Below are 24,182 nucleotides of genomic sequence, written 5' to 3'. Positions count from 1 at the left end.
CTTTGTCAGGAGGTCCATGCATCTGCAGTCCAGGATGTGTGTCATGCACAGTGTTGTGGCTCCATAGTGGTCAATCCCGAGAGGGAGGCTAATGTGATCACGTAGGAGAACAGCCATCAGTCAGGGGTCTGGGCACTTCTCACCTGAAGCTGTCCTGTTCAGGTGAACTACAGTCAGTCCATCAGGTCTGTCTACGTGAAATAAAAGGGGAAGAGGGGTAGGATCACAAAGATGTGCTCGAAAGGAGAAGGAGACTCAGAAAAACAATCTTCAGGGTTGGGCATTGCGGGGTCAGGGAACAGGGGTCACAATTATGAATGGGGGCTACAGTATCTGTAGGTGTTGATACATCACTGACCTGATGGCAACCTGGGACCAAGCCACCAAGTATAGTGGCCTGGCATCTTCTGCTGGTCCTCCAAGAAGAGGATTCACTGACTTTGCACCTCACTATCGACAGGGCCTCCAACTCCCTGTCAAGAAATAGTAATGTTATCTTCCCCTTTCTCTGATGATTCCATTTAAAATATCCAAAATATCCATCTTTTACAAATGGTGAGGGTCTAAGAGATGCCGTCTTGTGTGTGGTTAATTGTTCCCGGAATGGCGTGTGTTAAGGTGTGACTAGAATTGGATAAGAGGGACATTATAGGGATGGCATAGGTAGTTAATGGCATGTGCTTGCTAAGATATGGCAAGAAGTCTTGCTAGGCCTTACATTGAGATTGTCTCCAAAAGAATCCAAGGCAACTAGCTGTTAGCCTGAAAAAGTAAGAATTGGCTCTGACCACAAAGTGAATAATTTTTTGCATTTTGCAACAGCTTTACAATTTACAGTAAAGAAGATCTGTTAACCTGATGTATGGTTGGCGTGGGTACAGGAACACAAAAACATTTTCATAGGTCTGAACACAGTTCATCGATCTGCTGAAAGGTTTCTCTCAGTAGTTTTACTGAATTTGTACCAGGCCTTTCTGTGAGAAAATTCTGGGTTTAAGACCTATTAAAGACTTGAGTACATTATCTCAGTCAATACTTCAATGAAGTACAAAGGGAACGTTACACTGACAGAGATGTCATTGGTCAGATAACATGATAAATTGAGACCCTGTCTGCCCTCTTGAGTGGATATAAAGTTTCTTGAGAATTGTACAAACTAACCAACATAATTGAAGCAGATGGTCTAGTCATTATCTTATTGCTGTTGTTGGGATTGTGCTCTGCACATATTGATAGCGTTACAAAAGTACCCGCGAACTGTAAAGCATTTTGGGCCATCCTGAATTTGTAAAACTACAACATTTTCTTGTTAAAAAAAAGGAAAAGATAACACTATTATCACCTTCAAAAGCCGAAATGGCTGGAAAAGCTCAGCAGGTCTGGCAGCATCTGTGGAGAGAAATCAGAGTTAATGTTTCGGGTCTAGTGATCCTTCTCAGGACTTCTTCTTTTGTTTCTGATTTCCAGCATCACAGTTCTTCTGAAGAAGGTCAATTGACCCGAAACATTAACTCTGATTTCTCTCCACAGATGCTGCCAGACATGCTGAGCTTTTCCAGCAATTTCTGTTTTTGTTTCTGATTTCAAGCACTCAGTTTTTAATGCAGTCACCCTATTTATTACCAATCAGCATTCAGAGCTGAATGCCTTTTTAATGTATGTAAATCACTACTTTATGTTAAAAATCAAAAGTATGTTGGTTTCCATAACAAAAATAATTAATTGCCAAAACTGAGACGTTTGAATCAAACATTGAGAGCAGTTCAGTTAGACTGTGTCAGCCAGTGCCAGGAACTGTGTGCATCAGAAAACACCCTGGTATGACAATACCAATACATAAAGTGGAATCAGTGGGTCTGTCAGCCACCTTACAAATGGCTAGACAGTTGTGGTAGTAAAGATTTGAAGCAGAAAACTGCAAACCATAGCTCAAGAAGAGAGAATGGTGAGATTACTTACTCCCAGACTCAAAAGAAAAACATCTGGTTTCAATAGAAGCTGTGGATGAATAATCCATATGCAGTATACATTAAGGATCAGTTCAAGTATCTGGTATAATGTGTCTGAACTGATGACTGGAAATTATCAAAGTTTGTTCAAAAGATTACAGCTTAGTATGTGTGCTTAAATTGTGGTTGAAGCATGGCTGTTTATTACTACAGTTTTGATAACAGTGAAAGTAAATGATGTGGTTTAAGGCATAATACTTCTTGCATGTGTATTAACTAATTTCTGGGAAATGTGTAGATTTAAACTGTGTTACATAGAGGTTGCATAAATAAATTGCATAGATTGCAACTTAAAGAATTCAAAATTCATGCGAATAGAAAATAATAGTTCGGTATTCCATGATTTATTCTGGTTGTTATTTATCATTGTTGCCTAATATTGAAAAGTGAATCTTTTTAGAACATTATACAAATAGTGACATCAATTAAGAATTTTTGCCATCATACAAGAGAATTTTTGTTCACATCTTCATGTATTATTCATTCCTATCTCTGTAACCAGTAGTCAATTCACTTAGTTGTTTAAATCACCAGAGTGTGTTGAAGGATAAAACCAACAGCATGGGTACAAGCTTAGTCCTGGCTGTGGATGTTTATGGAGACTAGCCTCCTCACTCTACCCTAAGCTTGTGGACTGGTTAACCCTCAAACTATACATAACTAACTGTCTTTCACTCTCTCTCTAATGGATTTGCCTTTAGTCCTTTGTGAACTATATCTCCTTGCCTGCCTCAGTAGCAGCATTTATCATCTGAGAATTTTGCATTGATTGCCAGCAACGCTTTCAGGGATAAGAGCCCTAAGCTCCGAAATTCTACTTCTAAATAGTGCTGCGTGTATCTGTCACGTATTCCCCCTCAAAATTCCTACTCTTTGACCAAGTAATCAATGGACAATTCAATCATTTCCTTTCATGGATTGCCTGGGGCCAGATTTTGCCAGTGATGTGGGCAGCATGATTTGGAAAATGTCCCAACTTGCAGGACCCACCTCAGTAGAAGTGCCCCTAAATGTCAGAATTTTTGTGTCAGGTTTGGGTGTGGGATAGAATCGGACTATCTGATTCAGGAAGCAGAGTGAGAATAGCTGCAGGGGCAGCTGAATGCATCCCCTTTCTTTTCTCTGGAACTTCATCCCAATTGTAGAAAAGACTGATAGGCTCCCTAACTTCACATTTCACATCCTCTCACTATCCTCTAACCACTCCTCTTAGCCTCTTAAATCCCAGATGCTTACTTCTCCTGTGGACTCATAATGATTTTTCCCACTTCCGCTCAAAGAGATCTTACACCTCTTCTGTACACATTATGCATATTCAGTGAGAGCCTAGGCTCCTACAAGTATTACCTCAGTACAGGATTCTATTTTGACAACTGGAGAACATAGTTAACTTTGTTTGATTATCATATTTAAAAGATTATAATAAGTTGTTATTTTTATGAGCTCTGTTTTCAATCTAAATGTTTATTTGCATAAGATTGAGTGCTGTCAAGTTCTTGAAGCCTGTAAAATTGATACTTTAACGGCCCGTTTGAGTGATCATTTTGAGGTTTGTAAGAACGATAGTTTTTTCAAGGAAAGAGTTGTGAATGAATTTTTTTTCTGAATGATTCACACATATCATTGTTAATTTCTTATTGGTTCTGTGCTTAGTGTAGATTGATTAAATTGGCATGGAAGGGTATGCATTGGCAAAAAGACTACAAGTGATTTACAGGGGGCATGATTTGGCATTGAGTTGTGAGGGTACCTGGGGAACATAGAAGGGGCACAGAGACATGGCTAAGACATTGTGAATTTATTTCTCAAAAGATTCATAAGTCCAGACTATGGCTCATGACTACCTCTGAAAGGCATGAGTCAAAAGCCATTGTGAAGCTGGGCCAACTCCATGAAAAGTGCAGAAGACTGGGAGATGCCAATGCCCAAAATGAAGCCAAACAGGTTGGGAGTACAAGTTGAGTTCTCACTACCAGCATGCTTGGCCCTTAGCTGTAAATATTGGGAGTTCCAAGAATGGGATCAGAAATCAGAATTGAGTCTGCCTGCCAACTTTAAATGATACCAGAGTGGTTCTGATTCAGGAAAATCTTCAAGAAACTTTTTCTTGATAATACTCTTGTGACAAAATGACAAATGACAAATTGTTATGTTTGATGTTTGAAGATATGTAGCTCTTTAAAGGAATAATTTAGGAATATGTTATGATTTTGTTGAAAACACGAAGAAATATTTATTTTGATGTGATTTGTTTGCTTATGCCCATTTTATTTTGAATGTCAGTAAACTTCAAGTAAATGGAAACCTGTAAACACTTAAATTTAATATGATGCACATTGATATGCTTTTATCTGTTGAGCAATCTTGTGAAATGTCATATGATTTTTGTCAAATTAAGAAAGAATATTTTTGCAAAATAAGGCACTAAATTTTAAGGGGCATCTGATTTTACTTTTACCTTCAGTTGGTTTAATTCAGTATCACCTCTGATTCACGCCTGGTCACATCTGATGGACATTGTGTTTGCCAATATAGCTCTTGACTCATTTACTTTAATGGTGGATTTTATAAACCAGACAGACGTTAATGTATTTGCTGGCAAAGGATTAACTGAGCTCTCCAAATTTGCACTTTTTTTTATTGTCTCCATGGCTTGTGGGCTTTTATCTTATCTAATAATTTATATCTGCCTACACTGGACAATATCAGATCTTTGCTGAAATCAGAGGAAATTAATCTGTGATATTTACCAATACTTTAGGTGAGTGGGATAATTTTACTGTGCAAACTGATAGCCTTGAAATTATTTACTACTAATCTGCTGACATAAACTGGGCACAAGAACCATTCCCACTACGGAATGTTTACAGCTGAGCCATGCCTGATATTGGGTATTGACCCTCATTTAATTGATGCTGGCACATGGTAAGCTCCTATTGAACAGCTTGTTAGTAAATTAGTTCCTTAGAGTCTGTTGTTTAATCTACATTTTGACCAGGTTTTTCTAAATGTCACTTACTGTTGCCAAACCAATTAGAAAGGGATCTTCAAAGATCTCCTTCATAGAGTCATACAGCACGGAAACAGACCCTTAGGTCCAACGTGTCCATGCTGAACATAATCCCAGATTAGTAAGAACTGCCGATGCTGGAGTCAGAGATAACACAGTGTGGAGCTGGAGGAACACTGCAGGCCAGGCAGCATCAGAGGAGCAGAAAAGCAGACATTTCGGGTTGGGACCCTTCTTCAGAAAATCTGAAGAAGGGTCTCAACCCGAAATGTCAGCTTTCCTGCTCCATTGATGCTGCCTGGCCTGCTGCGTTCCTCCAGCTCCACACTGTGTTATCTCATAATCCCAGACTAACCTAGTCCTGCCTGCCTGCTCCAAACCCATATCTCTACAAACCTTTCCTAATCATATATTTTTCCAAATGTCTTTTAACATTGTAACTGTGGCCACATCCAACACTTCCTCAGAAAGTTCATTCCACAGGCAAACCACCCTCTTATAAAAAATTTGCCCCTCGTGTCTTTTTTAAATCTCTCTCCGCTCATTGTAAAAATGATCCCCTAGTCTTGAAATATCCCATCCTAGGGAAAAGACAACTATCATTAGCCCTGTCTATACCCCTCATTATTTCATAAATTTCTATAAGGTCACTTCTCAATCTCCTATGTTCCAGTGAATAAAGTCCCAACCTATCCAGCCTTTCTTTATAACTCAATCCTTCCATATCCAACAACATCCTGGTAAATCTCTTCAGAACCCTCTCTAGCTAAATAATATCCTTCACTTAGGACTCTTTTCACTCATCCTATAAATGTTAATATAAATGCATTTTAACCAATTTCTCACCTACACAGAGTGTAAAAAATTATCATTCGGTCTAGTATCTGAATGTGTGATTTGCTCAGAAGTTCTCAAAGTTGTTGCTTTATATTACTGGGTGCTTTCTTGGCCACCAGAAGATTTAAAAGTGAGATGCATGCATGTGTGAGAAATCTGGTTAAGCCGTGGCCACTTCAAGCATGGCAAAACATTAACCATGTCAGAATAAGATCTCTATTCTCATCTGGGGAGGACATCCTGCCTTAGAGTTCTGGCAAACAACCTAATTGGAGTCTTGGCTGCAGCAGGTTCCAAGCAGCAGCTGTTTGCTGCTCTACACCCAATCTTCAAAGAAAAGCAGATTCTGGAGGCTGGGCTGAAACTTAACGCAGTGTATCAGTGGATCCTGGCTGACATGTCCCACTTAAGGGTTGTGGTGATGGGGATCCTGGTTTAACAGACGGGGTTAGGGAGGGTAAAAGGGAAGAGAATGTGCGGTCTGCTTATGATGGGCACAGTAGATCCCCAAAGCATATCCACCTGTCATGCCCACCCCAGCTCACCCAATAAAAGCTTCCAAACATCCCATATGATGTGGGCTTTCTCCTGCTGTGGGTGAAATGCAGCAGGAGTGGGATGAGCAGTTAATTGGCCATTAAATCGCCATTTAATGGACCAAGAAGGACCAAGGTGGTAGGGCTGTTTGATGTGTCCATTCCCCCTTCCCTATCTCCCCAGTAAAACAGGAGATATTTCAGGAACACAATTCTGTAAATTAACTGAAGTTTTTCTTGATTTCAAAGTATTATTCATTAAAAATATCTGCCACAAACATGTTTTATTTTCTGTACAGTAGCATATCAAGGAAACAATCAAACATTGGAGCTTGACTCTATCTAAACAACCCAAAGGCATCTCTTACTTGTACAAGGTGATATTTACATGCACTTGAGGCACCAGGAGGTCCAATAACAGAACGGACCCCCATTTAACTTCAGCAGGAAGATCTCAGATAGTGGTCTTTCCCCACTGTGCCTTGGTAGCTGTTGTCCAAAACTTTAGTGCGTCCCTCAGCATGTAGTCTTGGACCTTGGAATGTGCCAGTCTGCAACACTTGGTCGAGATCAATGCCTTATTCTGGAAAATCAACAGGTTTTGGACAGACCAAAGAGCATCTTTCACTGAGTTAATGGTCCTCTAGGCACAGTCGATAATTGACTGAAGTCCTTCCAGGAAGCCATACAGGATTTGCACCTCCATGGACCATCCTCAGTGGTTTAAGCTTTTCAATCTTAATTGTGACAGTAACCTATTTATAACGTTTTAGGCTGCGGTTGGCATTTTAGTAGAAAACCACAGCCAATTAGTTTTCCAAAGTAGATAAAAAGAAGATTAAGCTGCGTGAAATTTTGCCCTAAGACTGAAGATAACTAAACAAACTCTTTAAGAAGTTAATCTGACAATGCAATCTAAATTATTCAACGCTAATTAGTCGATTTCAAAAAATGAGCTTTCCATGTTCCCATCAGGACTGAATTGTAATGTTTGGTAAAATATTTTATCATTTACTCTTGCAGACTGCAAATGTATTCTAAGCTGTATCTTTGTCTGACTATATTATACATTAATTAACATGACACTAAATCAATTTCGATTTTAGCTTCTTCTACATATTTCCTGCTCTGTGGAGGGAAATTCTTCTAACCTCTGGTGTTCAAAACTTATTAATTTTGCACTCACATTTACCTTCTCATCTGCTTACAAGTCATTGACTCATAGAACTGCACAACATGGCAACAGACCCTTCAGTCCGGCATGTCCAGATATCCTAAATTAATCTAGCCCCCCATTTGCTATCATTTGGCCCATATCCCTCTAAATCCACCCTGTTCATATACCCATCCAGATGCCTTTTAAATTTTGTAATTGTGCCAGCCCCCACCACTTCCTCTGGCAGCTCATCCCATACATGCACCACCCTCTGCATGAAAAGGTTGTCCTTTAGGTCCCTTTTAAATATTTCCCCTCTCACCTTAAACCTATGCCCTCTAGTTTTGGACTCCCCCTACCCCAGAGAAAAAAAAAACCTTGTCAATTCACCCTATTCACGCCACTCATGATTTTATAAACCTCTATAAGGTCATCCCTCAGCCTCTGATGCTCCAGTGAAAATAGCCCCAGCCTTATTCAGCCTTTGCCTATAGCTCAAACTCTCCAACCCTGGCAACATCCTTGTAAATCTTTTCTGAACCCTTTCAAGTTTCATGATATCCTTACAATAGCGGGGGGACTAGAATTGCACACAGTATTCCAAATGTGGCCTAACCAGTGTCCTGTACAGCCACAACATGTCCTCCCAACTCCTATAGTCAATGCGCTGACCGATAAAGGCAAGCGTACCATATGCCTTCTTGTCTATCCTGTCTACCTTGGACTGCACTTTCAAGGAACTATGAGCCCGCACTCCAAAGTCCCGTTAAATATACAGGCACTCTTCAACAATATTCAAAATAAAGAGAAGTGTTGCCATTTTCTGAACCGTGTTAAAGGTATATAAGCCCTGTCTCCTTCACCCCAGTGAGCACCACTAGAGGCAAACAAACAAGTCAGTCTGGAATCCTGGTTTTAATGGTCAAATTTGAGAAGTTGCATACTGGAGAACTGCTTCTTGGTAGTAGCAAGACTAATATTTTGGGCATGAGCCATGGTAAATGTATTGGGTGGAGCAATGACAAATGTCAGTATAGACAAAGGAGAAGATTCTTAAGAATTTGCTTGATCTCCTGGTTAAAACACCCAGCCAATTCCAGCTTAATAAAACACAACGTGAATCAGAATTTGACATTTTTCACCTAATGAAAGCCTGGGCCATATCTGACTAGCTGAACAAAGTATAACTGAAGGGAGAACTTCACTGGGACCACATTTTGCATTGAGTATGTTTCTCGTGTTTCTCATCCAGGCAAGGTGTGTACTTTGCCCTTACAGTATTCTATTGACAAGGCAGCAGGATGAAAAAGCAGGAGTTATGCTGGGCTGATTTTAATATTGAAGTAGACTAGAAAGAGTGTGCTTTGCACATCCTGATAGCCACACCTTGATGGAATTTTAACTGGAAGAACGGATTTCATCAGATGTTGTATCAGTCTGGCACTGATCCAAACTGCATTGTTTGAAGGAAAAAAAAACAACTTTGAATGTTCAACTATCAAGAAAGTTACTTTAGGTAATACCTTCCAGCCTCCTGAATGTTGGATCTGGGAGTTGCACATCCACACCATGTAGAAGCCCTTTCACGCTGACTCATGTGGAAATTGCTCAGGATGTTTCAATATTTAATGAGTAATTCATCTGTTCTCCAGGACCCTCTTAGAACTCTTAGAACTTGTTGAACACCCAACACTAGGGGGAGCATTTTTAAGGTGAGAGAAGAGCTTTAAAACAGACAAGAGGCAATTTTTTTTTGCACAGAGGGTTGTTCACATGTGAAATGACTTCCTGAGGCAGTAGTGGATGTGGGTACAATTACAATGTTTAAAAGACATTTGGATAATTATATGAACAGGGAAGGTTAGGAGGAATATGGGCCAGGAGCAGACAGGTGGGACTAGTTTAGGATTATTTTTGGCATGGACTGGTTGGACTGAAGGGTCTGTTTCCGTGCTGTATGACTCTATGACTATGACTGCATGACATCTTGTTATCTCAGGGGTGTTGAGGTCACGTCATGCACGCAGGCTCAGAAGTGAGAAGTATTTACTTTGCATGGATATTCTGAACTCTCTTATACTCTATGTGTTTAAAGCTGCTTGTAGCATGCCTTTAATCTTGAGAGTTATACCACTTGGATCATGTAATTTTATCTCTGCAGGTTGTAAATTTAGTCTCTTCAGCCGTGATATTCAATTTGATAATACAAGGACACTTGAAATTGTACCAAACTTAAAGTTAACGAGATGTCTATTGACATAAATAAATTCTGCAAAACTCAGATCATTGGATCACTAATTTCAGAAGAAGTTGCATACCCTTTCCAAATGAGATGGCTCCATTGCATCAACATCTTTGTATGAGTAACTATTTGACATTTTGCTGCTCTATAAGTATTTTCTACTTCTACACATCTTCTTCAAGTAACATGTGTTTTTACAGACGTAGCATTCTTTTTTATAACTGGACATTGCTGGTGCTTGTAAGCCTTATGTGTTTTTGTTTACACAGCATTGATGTTGGCTCTTTGTACCAGCTGTTGGTGTTCTCTTTGTGTTTGCTTGTTGTGTGTCTTTTGCATATTTATACCTTATTAAGTGAATAGGTTCTGTAGCTCTCCTTCCATAAGATTGGCTTTCTCCTCTCAAGAATTTTCTGTGATTCCTCCTGATACCTGCCTTCAATGCAATCTAGAGAGTTTTCTCTGAAGTCAAATTTTCTTTGGACTGTAATTAATATGACAGAGACTCACCAGTAATTTCAAACCAAAATTCTATCTCCTTTGAATTCTGATTTCAAAGTTCCATTGTCATAATTTTCTACAAATCCAGAGAGACCATTAGTGAGATAATCTCTGAATTTCCCTGTATGTTGAAATCTTCTTCAAATCTTGTTTTTTCAAGAACATTGTTTGCTCTCAGATTAAAGTAATTGTTAAAAAAGTGTAGAATGTCTTCAAAAGTACTCAGGCTTTTTTTCTGCTTTGTAAATTTATGACATTACTAGCTATGGATCCAATTGAGTTTTGCAACACATTTGTTTGTTTAGCTTGTGAATTTGTGCTTAAGATTGAAACAATCCTCTAACTTATGAACTATTTTCTCCAAGATGTCCAATCCAATATTCTATTTGCCCCCTCTCAGATATGAAATTTTGCAGCTATTATTATTTCTCCTGCCATGTCTTTCTAATGTGATTAATTCATGTTTTTATTCTAAAGCTTTTAACTTCTGCAGTATTGAAACATTGCTACAATTTTGAAGACTTTCACTTAATGAAAACACCACTGCTTTTTTATCCTCATCGTCACACCTTTTGATTCTTTTAAATAATGATCTTGTATATCCATACTGCTTACTGGAGTTTTCACACGTTACTACTACCAAAATAGATTTATGACAGGCAAGATAGATAATGTCCTACCTTTCGTGACCTAATATAGGACGACCATTCTCTTTCATGACTTTCCAGATAAACTTTGTGCCTACAGCTTAAATGTTTCCTCCCACTGTAAATGCTGCTAAAATGATGGATTTGCCATTATTATTGAAGCTTCAAAATTCTTCTAACTATCTTCTTACATTACATTGGGTCTGCATTAGCTTTTAAGGGCTCCTTTCGTAACCTTATTTCTTTGTGATGTTCTGCTTGCTGTGACCTTGGTACAAAGTATTTCTGTAGATATTTCTTCCCCATCTGTAGCTGTGCCTGATGATATTTACTCACAATGGGAGCAACATGACTTGTGAGCTGTAGGTACCTTTTGATTATTTCTAACTCTCTCAGCTTCTTTTTTGCACCATTAGTTGAAAGTTTTCCCCTTTTTATTAGGAATTTAAGAATATGAACTTTTTGAAACTTTAACCCTATATATTCACTTCTTAGCCTTATCCCTGACTGGTACTAATTTCACAGATTTTTCCTTTCTGATGGAATGTGTAACAGCCAGGAGTGATTTTTTTTAAACTGTTTGTGGACTCAAATGGCTTCTTTTGCAGTTCTTACCAGGTCTCAATTAAAGGCTTTAACCTGGGGTATTGATTCTTCCTTGTTGCTCTCTCCACCACTTCCTGATGATTACTTGTTTGTTCAGGCACTTTCTGTGTGAGTAGCTCTTAAAGAAATAAAGTCTTTAAAGCTGTTAACTCACTTCAAATTCTGGTAATTTCCTCTCCTGGGTTCAGGGGATTTTTTTTTCCCCGTTGTACCTTGTATTAAGCATCAAAGCTCAATGCTGATCACAATGGGGTAGCAATATTCTACCACCAATCTGCTTGTTCTGATTGGGTCTAAGGACCTACTGAGCTTTAATAAGAGGATCTATCTAGAAGGAGTTGGATACATAAAAGGTGAAAGTTCAAGGTCACGTTCCCTTTCTTCATCACAATTAGGCATATAACTTCTGATAAATTTCAGGGAAGATCTTCTTTACTGAAGCATAAATATTTCCTTCATTGTTTTTCACTGAGACTGAGTCAATAAAGGGAAGGCAATGGCCTAGTGGTATCATCGCTGGACTGTTAATTCAGAGACCCAGATAAAGTTCTGGGGACCAGGGTTTGAATCCCGCCATGGCAGATGGTGGAATTTAAATTCAATGTAAAATATCTGGAATTAAGAATCTACATAATGACAATGAATCAATTGTCGGGAAAAACCCATCTGGCCCAGTAATGCCCTTTAGGGAAGGAATCTGTCACCCTTACCTGGTGTGGCCTACATATGACTCCAGATCCATGCAATGTGGGTGACTCTCAACTGGCTTCTGGGCAACTAGGGATGGGTAATAAATGCTGGCTGGTCAGCAACACTCTCATCCCATGAATGAATAAAGAAAAAAAAAATCATTCCCTGAACACTTGGACCTACTGCTAACAGCCCTTCACACCTCATTCTCCCTCTTTTAGCAGGTTATTCTGCTCTGTGTTGTCTTTGTTCATTCTCTCTGTCACCTTTTATCCAAATTACCCTCTTGTCTGATATGGTATTTTCCACACTATATTCTTTCTAGTGTTTCTTATCAGCTTCTGAATAAAGTTTTGTCTTTGGAGTGCTTTCCTTTAGCTGTCTCCCTCTATTGGTAATCATGTTTCAATTGCTGACTGTGTTTTCTTAAAGTGGGAATGCTCTTTATGTGAAAAACGCATTTGGTTCAGTTTTTTCTTTTCATTTCTGTTATTTTCCATCTCTACCTGTTTTGCGTAAGAGTTTGAGGCAGTTCACTGCCAACAATTCTCCTTTATCGTTGCTCTGATTGAGCCCAAATAGTGATTAATGATAGAAGATAAACTATTTATGTACAAGATGATGAGAAGCATAGATAGAATGGATAGCTAGAGACTGTTTCCCAGGGCGGAAATAACTATTACGAGGGGGCATAATTTTAAGGTGATTGGAGGAAGGTATAGGGGAGATGTCAGAGGTAGGTTCTTTACACAGAGAGTGGTGAGTGTGTGGAACGTACTGCCAGTGGCGGTAGTGAAGTCAGATACATTAGGGACATTTAAGTGACTCTTGGATAGGGACATGGATGATAGTAAAATGTAGGGTAGGCAAGGTAGTTTGACCTTAGAGTAGGATAATAGGTCGGCACAACATCGTGGGCTGAAAGGTCTATGCTGTGCTGTACTGTTCTATGTTCAATTGTCAAATATCTATGCAAGAGGCACTCTTCTTAGTTAACTAGAAAGATATGTTGCATGATAGCAAAATATAATTACAAGGACAAAAAGATTGAAAGCACTGTGGAAACAAAAACAGAATTTGCTGGAAAAGTTCATCAGGCCTGGTAGCATGTATGGAAACAAATCAGAATTAATGTTTTGGGTCGAGTGACTCTTCTTCAGAAATTTCAGGGAGGATATTCCTTGCTGAAGCATAAATTATGCCTGTTTGAAAGAACTGTGGATGCTGGAAGTCAGAAACAAAAGAAGATCTGAAGAAGGGTCACTGGACCTGAAACGTAAACTCTGCTTTCTGTCCACAGACCTGCTGAGCTTTTCCAGCAATTTCTGTTTTTGTTTATAATTACGAGGACATTAGGGAATTCTCCAAAAAAGTAAATTGAACCTCAATCAGCAAATGTCCCAAAATAAGATCCCTTCAAATTGTGTGAGTTAGCAATCCTTGCTGCTCATTCACCTAGACTTGTTTAAGAGAATGATTACTGGTATCTAATTGGTATCACTGATAATAAATCAGTTACATGCCCTTTAACATCACAGTCTGCCAATTCTGCATATATCCAGTTCATTCTTCCTTCAACTGCACTCACGCTGTTTGCAAAGTGCTGACTAACGTGGCACAGACCAAGTATGTGCATGTGCACCACAGACACCATTTTCGAAGCAAAACTGCAGCCCTAGGAATCAAACAACAGAAGCCACCTAGTGCTGTCTATAACTGGTTAAAGGAGACAGGAAATGCTAAGTCAATAAAGGAACATGTACATATGAATTTGCCATACTTAGTTGCACATTCTTCAAATTTTGAAAGCAGAAATTACTTGTCCTTTTTTTATTCATTTAATCGGGCACAATCTTTAATGTTCCCCGAATAGCTGGCAGGCTTTCAGATAGTTCAGCCTAATGGAAAGTTGACTCAGTGATAAAGAAAAGACTTTATTCTACTGCTGAATATAGTTGAAAGACCAAATTCATTTTCCATGCATAGGGTATTAAGTTGGAGATCAATCTCCTACGGTGAATTCTGAAAAAGAAATGTATATTGGTTATGTGAATTTACAATTTGTATACTCATAAAGTCTGAAGGAACATAAGTAAATAAATAAATAATCACATTTTAATGCATACGTTTACGAAAATAACATGATTTTTTTCAATCTTTTTTGACAAAATGTTGTTACTCTACCATTCTTTGCATTCCTTCTGCTTTCAACCAATAAACTCATTTAAGTCAAGACCAGCACAATGCGATGTAAAGCTCTGCAGGAGAAAAATCAAATTTTTTAAGCAAATATTTATTTTGTTAGCATGAAGCCAGCAAGGAACAGAATTGTAATGCAGAATGTTATTGGGCTCAAGGCACCAAGACTGGATGTGTTTGGGGGCCAGGGGGGCTAGTAAAATGGCACAGGATCACATCAGCTTGGTTCCTGACCCCCTTCCACTGCAGGCCAAACACCCCAGATCCTAACAATGGACTGGATCAGCCTAACACCGAACAGCGACTGTTAAGCTGCCAAATAACAGTGATTCTTCTGGAGTTTTGGGGTTTGCAAGGGTTCCACTGAGCAGCAGTGGCTCACATCCTCAAAGAAAATGAGATCATAGTGGATTTTTTTTATTCACTCATGAGATGTGGGCATTATTGGCTAGCCAATATTTATTGCTTGTGGCTAGCTGCCCTTGAACCGAATGGCTTACTAGGCCATTTTAGAGGGCAGTTAAAAGTCAACCACAATGCTGTGCGTCTAGAGTCGCAAGTAAGCCAGACCAGGTGAGTACGACAGATTTAGTTCCTTCAAGGACATGAGTGAGCCAGATGGATTTTTCCAATAATCTGGAATGGTTTCATGGTCATCAGTAGATTCTTAATCCCAGATATTTAAAAAATTGAATTCAAATTCCACTATCTGCCATGACAGGATTTGAACTCAGGTCGCCAGAGATATTAGCTGAGTTTCTAGATTAATAGTCTAGCGATTATATCACTAAGCCATCACCTCCCATAAAGTTGAATGAATGAGTGAGATATCCATTGAAATAGGTGGATTGTATGGCAAAGGAATAAATGATGGCAAGTTTAAAGACAGTACAGAGGATGGTACCAAGTGCCTCAGCAGTGAATCATCTGAATATCTTCACTGCTCGGGCTAGGGACAAGACATTTCCACTGATGATGTGGTTTCTGACCTGAGTGTATAACCCTGTGTGGGTAAAGAACACAGCAATCACTGTCATACTGTGAGAAGAGCCACTGTGGAGCAGGTCAATGCCTTTTTATAAGTGATATTTAGGTATTTCGTTATGGCCAGCATAGTCAAGGAGAAATAACGTTTTTTTCAGTCTGTTAAAAATATATGGATGGAATTTTTTTTTGAAAAGATACCTGGCAGCCTATTGTGCATCATCGAGCAGTATTCAGCTCCAGAAAACCCTGAAACTCAGGCTAATACCTAATTGGATACAGATCATTCCAGCCATTTGTGGAATTCACCCATTTTGTTTTAAAGTTGGACCATCAACAAATAGGACTACAGCATGCCAGCAGACTCACCTTTCTGTTTCAAATGGACAAAGGAAACATCAAAACTCAATGGGTATTTGATTAATCTGAAACTGATCTCATTGACCTTTCACTGTATTCTGATGGTACCTCATTCCAAACATCAATATCCTGGCTATCATAAATGCTCAATATGTGAAAAGCCACAACACAGGATATTGAATCAGCCTAAACACCATCTTATTTGGAAAAGGACTTTGATCTTATAATGGGTCACATTGGTAAGGCAGCTATGATTCTGGTTAAGAAAAGAAATAGAAGCTGTTCTGAGACATTATGGCAAATACTATTTGAAATATTATCTGAAAGCTTTCAGACTGGTTGCAAGGTTGCTATGCATCAAAGGGAAAGCAACACTTGTTATGTACAGGAGTAGTTTGTAAAGAGCTAGGAACTAATTTACCAGGGACCAATTGTACATGAAAGTGCCTTGAATGACCATTTAGGGCTGCTTGAAGTTTCAAGTGATGCAAAACATGACGCCAACACAAGCAGTCTTATAGGCCAGTAGGCCTGCAAGTTAGAATGAAAAGCTCTCAGCTTTGCAAACAAAACATGCTACTATTTTAACAAACAAGAATTGGAAGATAATCAGAAGAAATAACACAGCTAAACCTTGTAAGTAAGAGAAGGACTCTCCAACTAGTTGTTTGCAACTTCAAATTTACATAAGAATTGACTTCCTGACAATTCAATTATAAGAAGCTTTGCAACTTACTAGGGACCCTCTGCTTTTACAAGATCTGTACTCTAGCTAAAGCATCAACTCATCTAAGAAATAACTGGTCTTCTATGTAACAGACTGAAATAACTCCAGATAGTAATTACATTTTTTCTTCATCTGCTACTGATCTTTGTGTAAGTGGTCATATGTGTGAGATGTTATATTTTAAAACTCTGACGTAAGAGTGTGGTAATTAACAATCCTTTTTTCTATATGCACAAAAAAAAACTTGCTCTGGACTCATTTGAATTAGGATCAATGTGTAGAATTTAGGTAAGAAAACACACTAAACCAATGCATAAAATATCTTTGGTTGCAGACAACAATAAAACACATACATTCTGTCAGTGATGGTCTCAGTAAACATGTGGGAGCTTTGCAATAGAGCCCCTCGGTGCTATTCAACTGTCTTCTCTGCGCCTTACTTAACCGTATGCTCCAGAGGGCAATAGTATTGCACAGAGGACCACAATGAGCATATAGTTTTAACACAAGTTTCCAGACATGAATAAGCAAGATTTAGCAAGGGATGATTGGGGAAAGGGGCTCCTTTGTCACCATGCCAAGGCTTGGTTCATCCGATTTAATTTTCATTGAAGCAGAGGTGCCCATGTTGGAATGGGGTGGACAAGGTCAAAAGTCACATGCCACTAGGTTATAGTCCAAAAGGTTTATTTGAAAGCTTGTGATGTCGTGTGACTTTTAACCTTAATTTTTATTGAACATTTGTGTAGCAGTTTATTAGAATTGAATGACATATTAGGCCATTTCAAAGGAAAGCTAAGAGTTAACCATAGTGCTGTGGATCTTGACTCATATGTAGACCAGAGTGGGTAAGGAAAGCAAACTTCCTGCCCAGAAGGATATTAATAAACCAGGACGTTTGTACAACATCACTGCCATTCCATGTTTCTTACTGAAACAAGCATTTTATTTCAAATGTATCAATTATTTGAATTTAAATTCTCTAAGTTGCCTGAGCTCATGTTTCCAGAGCATTAATTCAGCCCTCTGGCTTCCTGGTTCAGTAATATTATCACTATGCTTCCACATTAATGTGGAACCTTGTTGAAATGTAGCGCTGACTGGCTGTATTTCCTAGGGCTTATGCTACCCAGTTGTTAAATTGAGAGCTAGGCAGCTGGCACAAGCAGGTAAATACATCTTATAATGCTGAGGATCAGGAGTCACAGAGTCATAAAGCACAGGAACAGGCCCTTCAGCCGAACTTGTCCACACAGACCAGGTTTCCTAAACTGAACTAGTGCCATTTGCTTGCATTTGGCGCATATCCCTCTAAACCTTTCTTATTCATATACCTGTCCAAATGTCTTCTAAATGTTGTAATTGTACCTATCTCTACCAATTACTCAGTCAGGTCATTCCATATATGCACCATCCTCTGTGTGAAAAAGTTGCCCTTCAGGCTCCTTTTAAATCTTGCCCCTCTCACCTTAAACCAATGCCCTCTAGTTTTGAACTCCCCTACCCTAGGGAAAAGATCTTGGCAATTCACCTTACCTGTGCTCCTCATGGTTCTTCTACACCCCCAAATAAACTATTCTTCCAAAATTGCTGAATCTTTCTGCTGCTGAGGTCAGTTCCTCTGACCTTGCTGCCACCTCATCTGCCTTCTAACTGCTGATCTCGCCCCATTCACAATTGTGGGTTCAAATCCCATTTCGCCTGATTCCTATTGTCCCACTGCATGCCAATATTTTCTGATTGCCAGCATTGGCTCCCAAAGCCTTCTATCATTGACTTTCCCACAGCAACTTCACAGACTGTCAATCCAGTCCACTGTTGGGTGGGAAGCAGAATAAAAACGTGGGAATAAGGTGCTGCCTACAAATTTGGAAGAACCTTCAACTTCCTGGGATTTCTGGTAATCAACCCATAGCTGAATTTCTCTGCTTCCTTCCTACATCCTCTTAATTATTGAGCATTACAAGTTGTGGACTGTAGTGTCTTAAGTAAATAGCATTCAAGCTGCTGGTTCCATCATTCAATTAAATCATGGCTGACTTTTGTTTCATGTACTTACCTTGCTTTCATATCAGTTAACTCCCTTTGCTAGCAAGAACTCAGAGCATACTCTGTTCAGCACTTCAATATCCATAATGAAGAGTGACTGAGTAACATCACCACTGACTGAGCTGATCAATTTCAAGATACAGTTGCCAGACCAGATTGCAGGTGATCATACACGAGGGGAAAATCTACTTGAACTGTCCCTTGCCAATTTGCCATCACAGTGTTAGTAGGAATGAGTACCTTAAAGTCTTTTTGGAAGCAAAGTGCCATCTTATTGCTGAGGATGTTCTCCATTATAGCATTACCACCTAGAACAGATCTAGCAAATCAAATCTTGGCATCCATGAGATAATGTGAGCAGCAACAGAGTTGTATACAATCACACATCATGGCCTGATATTTTGCCCTCTCTGACATTACTATCAAGTCAGGGGTCTTACTTTGGTTCAATGATGATTGTAGGAAAACATTCTAGGAGAACCATGAGGCATACCTAAAGCTAATGTGCAAAACTCATCAAGCTATAATAGGACTACATGTATGTAAATAGGAAGAACATAGACAGAACCATGAAATACCAACCACCTACAGACCATCTCAAGTCCTGTCACATCTGGTCATGATCGTGGGTAACAAAGTGGGCAAAGGGAACATTCACACTTCCTGCTCAATGGTGAAAGAAACCAGAATGTCACTGCTAAAGTCTAACCATCTTGAGCCAGTAGTGCCAAGTAAATAGTCTGTCTCAGCTTTAGGCTAAGATCTACACCAGTATAGACGCCAATATTCAGCCAATTTGATTTGATTCATGCAATTTAAAGAAATGCCTGAATACACAGATGGAATAAAAATTTACAAGATCCTGCCAATATACTGCCTGAATGACTGGATACTTGAGGCTCAGATCAAGCTAGATCTCTAGCTAAGTTGTTCCAGTATAGTAGCAACATTGGCATCCATTCAAAAATGTGGAAAATTGCCCAGGTATGTCCTACCAACAAAAAGCAGGAGAAATCCAATGTAACCAATTACTGCTCCACCATTCTAATGTCAATTATCAGCAAATAATGGAATCAGCTGCTGGTACCACTGTCAAGAAGCACTTATTCAATGATATGTGGTTACAAGAAAAGGTCAGAGGATGGGAATCATATCGTGAGTAATTCACCTCCTGATTCCTGTCCACTTCTACAAAGCAGCAGTCAAGAGAACAATGGAATTCTTCCTTTTTTAAAATGAATATAGCTGTAACAATACTCAAGAAGTTTGACACCATTCAGGATAAAGTAGTGAATAAAAACTGAAAGATCTGCAGATGCGATAAATCAGGAACAAAAAACAAAGTCACTGGAAAAGCTCAGCAGGTTTGGCAGCATCTGTGAAGGAAAAAACAGAGTTCACGTTTCGGGTCCAGTGACCCTCCTTGAGATCTCAGCTTTTCCAGAGACTTTGTTTTTGTTCAGGATAAAGTAGAGCTCTTGATTGATAGCCCATCTATCACCTTAAACATTTAATACCACCAACGTTTACACTCAGCAATTTGTATGATCCAGTAGATGCACTACAGCAACTCGCCAAGGTTCCTTCATCAGCGACCTCCAAACTGCAATCTCTACCAGCTATAAGTATTAAGGTAGCAGATGCATGGGACCAGTACCCCTACAATTTCCCCAAAATTATACACTATCTTGACTCAAAAGTATCCCTTCTCTGTTGTTGGGTCAAAATCTTGGAACTGTGACAGCAATGTGGTGGACCGACAGCACTCAGTTCAAGTTAGTGGCTCACCACCAACTTTCAAAAGGTTAAGAAATATGTGGTCAGTTTATCAGATATGCTCACATACCACGATTAAATGATATAAAGACTGCATTCTAGGAATATAATTCAAATATTAAAATAATTTGGCCTGTGTCTCAAGAACAAGACACAGATATACAACAAGCTACTGTTGTAGATGTGGTGGCATGTATGTACATGGAAGGTTGAAGATGCATTAGGTCATTTTGAATGATATTGAGGGAAATGGGTAAGAACAAAAATACATTTTAGTCAGTGACATGGGTATGCTTCTTGGTCGTGCTCAATCAGAATATCTCTTCTCAGATATGCAGATGCACCACCTTCTGCATGATTCGAAGCACTGGAAACAATCAACTGAAAGCATTCTGCATTAATTCATTGATGCATGAGTCTTCTCAGGTATTGACACTAAGTCAAGATGCATATAAGGAACCATTGACAAGGAAGGCAGCCATCCAACTAAATTAATATGCCATTTGGACAATTGACTTCTCAAATAAATGCCATTTGGGATCTCACCATCACTGGAAATTTTGCAGAAGAAAGCACACACAGTTTTAAATGTCACCTCAGACTCAAGTTGGTAATTAAAATCTAGATAATAAGCGCACAGTAACAACCTTTGTGTGCTACCTTAGAAATGTCAGAAAACTCAAGACTCAATGAAAAAATTGGAAATACATGTTTCTATTTCCTACCTATTTTCCAAAAGTAATGTTCACAATCTTGAATTAGATCTTAACGAAATCAAAATTTAAAACTTGATACCTTAAAGTTAAAGCAGAACATGTGATGGTTATATATACGACAAAATAACTTCAGCAAATTTGTTTTGCAAAGCTGACATCTCTTGGCTATCTTTAGCAACCTTTTCTGAGGTCTTGGCCTGGGGAACGCCAAATATTTGAAATTTTCTTCACTGGTGATATATTCACAGCGAAAGGCAAAATGCAACATTCTGAAGTTTCTCCAATATCACAAAAATCTCTTGTGTGCCCACTGGAGCAGATTAGGGACAATATGTATTTCAGTTGGCATCCAATGGAAATCTGTAAGCACATACGTCTATATGACATAACATTAGGCCGGGTACATTATGAGGAGATACACTCTCTGATTATTTGCCTCACATTTCCTCGACATTGTGTATGGTGTAGACAGTCAGATCTCTAGTGAGATACCTCACAATCTTTCAGGAAGGAAGAAAAGCATATTGCCTCCTGTAGCTGAGATGTCCTGTTCCATCCACATTTGGTCCTGCGTAATTCTGTGGTTGAGGAGCATCTTTTCACAATTGAATGCTCTAAAAATGCAAAGTAATTCTTGTTAAGTATTAAAAAACAGAAGGGAATTACTATGTTACTTTATGTTTTTAAGAAAATGTTTCTATCCTGCATGATACCATTCTGGCACTGTGAGACAGTCTATAAAGATTAACCATTTCAACATTGCTTGCCTGGATAGATTTTCTACTCGACACAATACTGTTTTCCCAGCGTGCAGGGCTTTGGAAATCAGGAAAATGCATTGTAGGTCTGCTTGTCATCTGATTCCAAAGGAAAACCATTTTATTAGCAATTTTACATAGACTTTTACGATCCACATTTGTTAAAGCTCTGAAATTTGTGGAAATTAATGTGAAACAGCTGCACAAACATATATCCCACATAAAGGAAAAGAAGCGTATGCTGGATATTTCAGGAACACTGTGATTATGAGTTCTTTTGAGAAGGGAGGCAAGTCAGATTGCAATTACTATGGAGATGTTTCCTTGCAGTCTGCTCAGTGAGGTTTGGGCAGGACATGATTTTCTCAGAGATAGGAGGAACTGCAGATGCTGGAGAATCTGAGATAACAAGGTGTAGAACTGGATGAACACAGCAGGCCAAGCAGCATCAGAGGAGCAGGAAGGCTGATGTTTCAGGCCTATCTGGGAAGCGTGAGGACCAGCATTGAACACTGTACATAGAATTTTCCATTTTCATGGTGTTTTCCTTTGACACTCTCAACCATAAAAATTTATGGAATATCCTCCTCAAATTTGGCTACCATTCGAAATTTGTTGCCATCCTCTGTCTACTCCATGATGACATGAAAGTCATGATGGTCAATGATGAATCCAGCGCAAACCCTATCTCGGTGAAACAATGATGTTAAACAAGATGGTGCCAACTCAACAGCTCTCTTCTACATCTCCCTTGCTGCAATACCATCTATCACCCCCAACAAATTACCCACTATTATGAAGAAATTTACAGGACAGGAAACTGTTCAACCTTTGCCACATTCAATCCTAAAGCAAAATCACCCCAAATTCAGACATTGCACTCCAGTATGGAGATGACACTTATGTGTGTTCTCAGTCAGAAACCGAGCTCTAGGTCATTGCCTATTCCTTCTTTAAAGCATAAGGGAAATGTGCTCTCAACTTAACACCCAGAAAACTTCAGTCAAGGGACCTCGATGAATTGTCCAAAATTATCCAAACCATCTGTAAATACTGATACACTCCCAAGGGACTCTTGGAAGTGCAATCACAGTTCCTGTGGTACCGCAAGGTTGACAAAATCAAAGACTTTTGTGACATTTGAAAGGACCAAATACAATGATTGACACTTTTCCTTGAATATTCCTTGGAAAACTAAAGATCTCTTCCAACCAGTGTCAACAGCACAACATCTCCTTCGAGAATTTAAATTAATAGCAAAATCCATTTCCAACATCTTGGGAGCCTTCTCTCAATGTATCTAGGCATAGATGACAAATTTCATCCTCACCTCCATTGTGAAGGCCCAGCCTTTAGCTAACTGAGAAAAGACTATTCATGGACTACAGATCTCAAACCTGGGACTGAGATTATGATTTTCTGGGCAGCAGCAATCTATTCTATATGCTTCAAAGATTGGACAATTTACAGCAGGCATTTCAAAGCTCTGGAGAAGGACCAGCCAAGATGTAATTCTAAGATACTCCAAATGAAGGCCCAAAGTGGCTCCACTATGAAGTATATTCCACTTGTAGTCTGACACCCAAGTTCTGAAGCAACATTTGTGGTCATAGTTTAGTTACGGGATAACAGTCCCAGGAATACAGCAGAAATACTTTTAGAGAGGGTTTAGAGGGATATGGGCCAAATGCTGGCAAATGGGACTAGATCAGATTGGGATGTCCAGTCAATGCAGAAGAGTTGGACCAAAGGGTCTGTTTCCATGCTGCATGAATCTATGACTCTATATCATCAAAGGAAATCAAACGTTCCTGCTGATCCATGGATGTTCCTGGCTTGGATGACACCAAACTCTTTGAGAGCATGGGAACAGGAATTCAATTTGAGGCATCAGAGAAAGTGCACATACCTCCAAGCAGCTCATTTACCCAATTAATCAAAAATTACATGCCCCACATTTGGCACAGCCTGCAGATTGCATATTAAACTCACCTCAGAACTTATTTCACTGAATTGGAAGCAAGTCATCCTGGACCCTGATAGGCTCTCTGAGAAGATAAAAATGCATTTGCTGAGAACACTTCAAAATGAATTGGATACAATGCACTTATGAACAATCTTAAGCATTTCAACAATGATAGATGAATGCAATTTCTTTCTTTCATGATTGAAAAATATTTAGCTGATATGTAGGTGTAAACTTTCAAAACCCGAGGAATCAGGTATGGAATCAAAGTCTTCTACTCTAATTTCGGCATATTTTGCAATGCCACCATTGTGGAGGATCTATTTAGAGATATGAGGCCCAATATTAACTTGACATTCTGGACTAGATAGGCAGTAATGGCCTGACAATGGCTAAGTGGCTTCACTCATTGA

Source organism: Rhincodon typus, chromosome 6 (genome assembly GCF_021869965.1).
Source record: "Rhincodon typus isolate 14 chromosome 6, sRhiTyp1.1, whole genome shotgun sequence".
Lineage (NCBI taxonomy): Eukaryota > Metazoa > Chordata > Chondrichthyes > Orectolobiformes > Rhincodontidae > Rhincodon > Rhincodon typus.
This window is presented reverse-complemented; position numbering follows the sequence as displayed.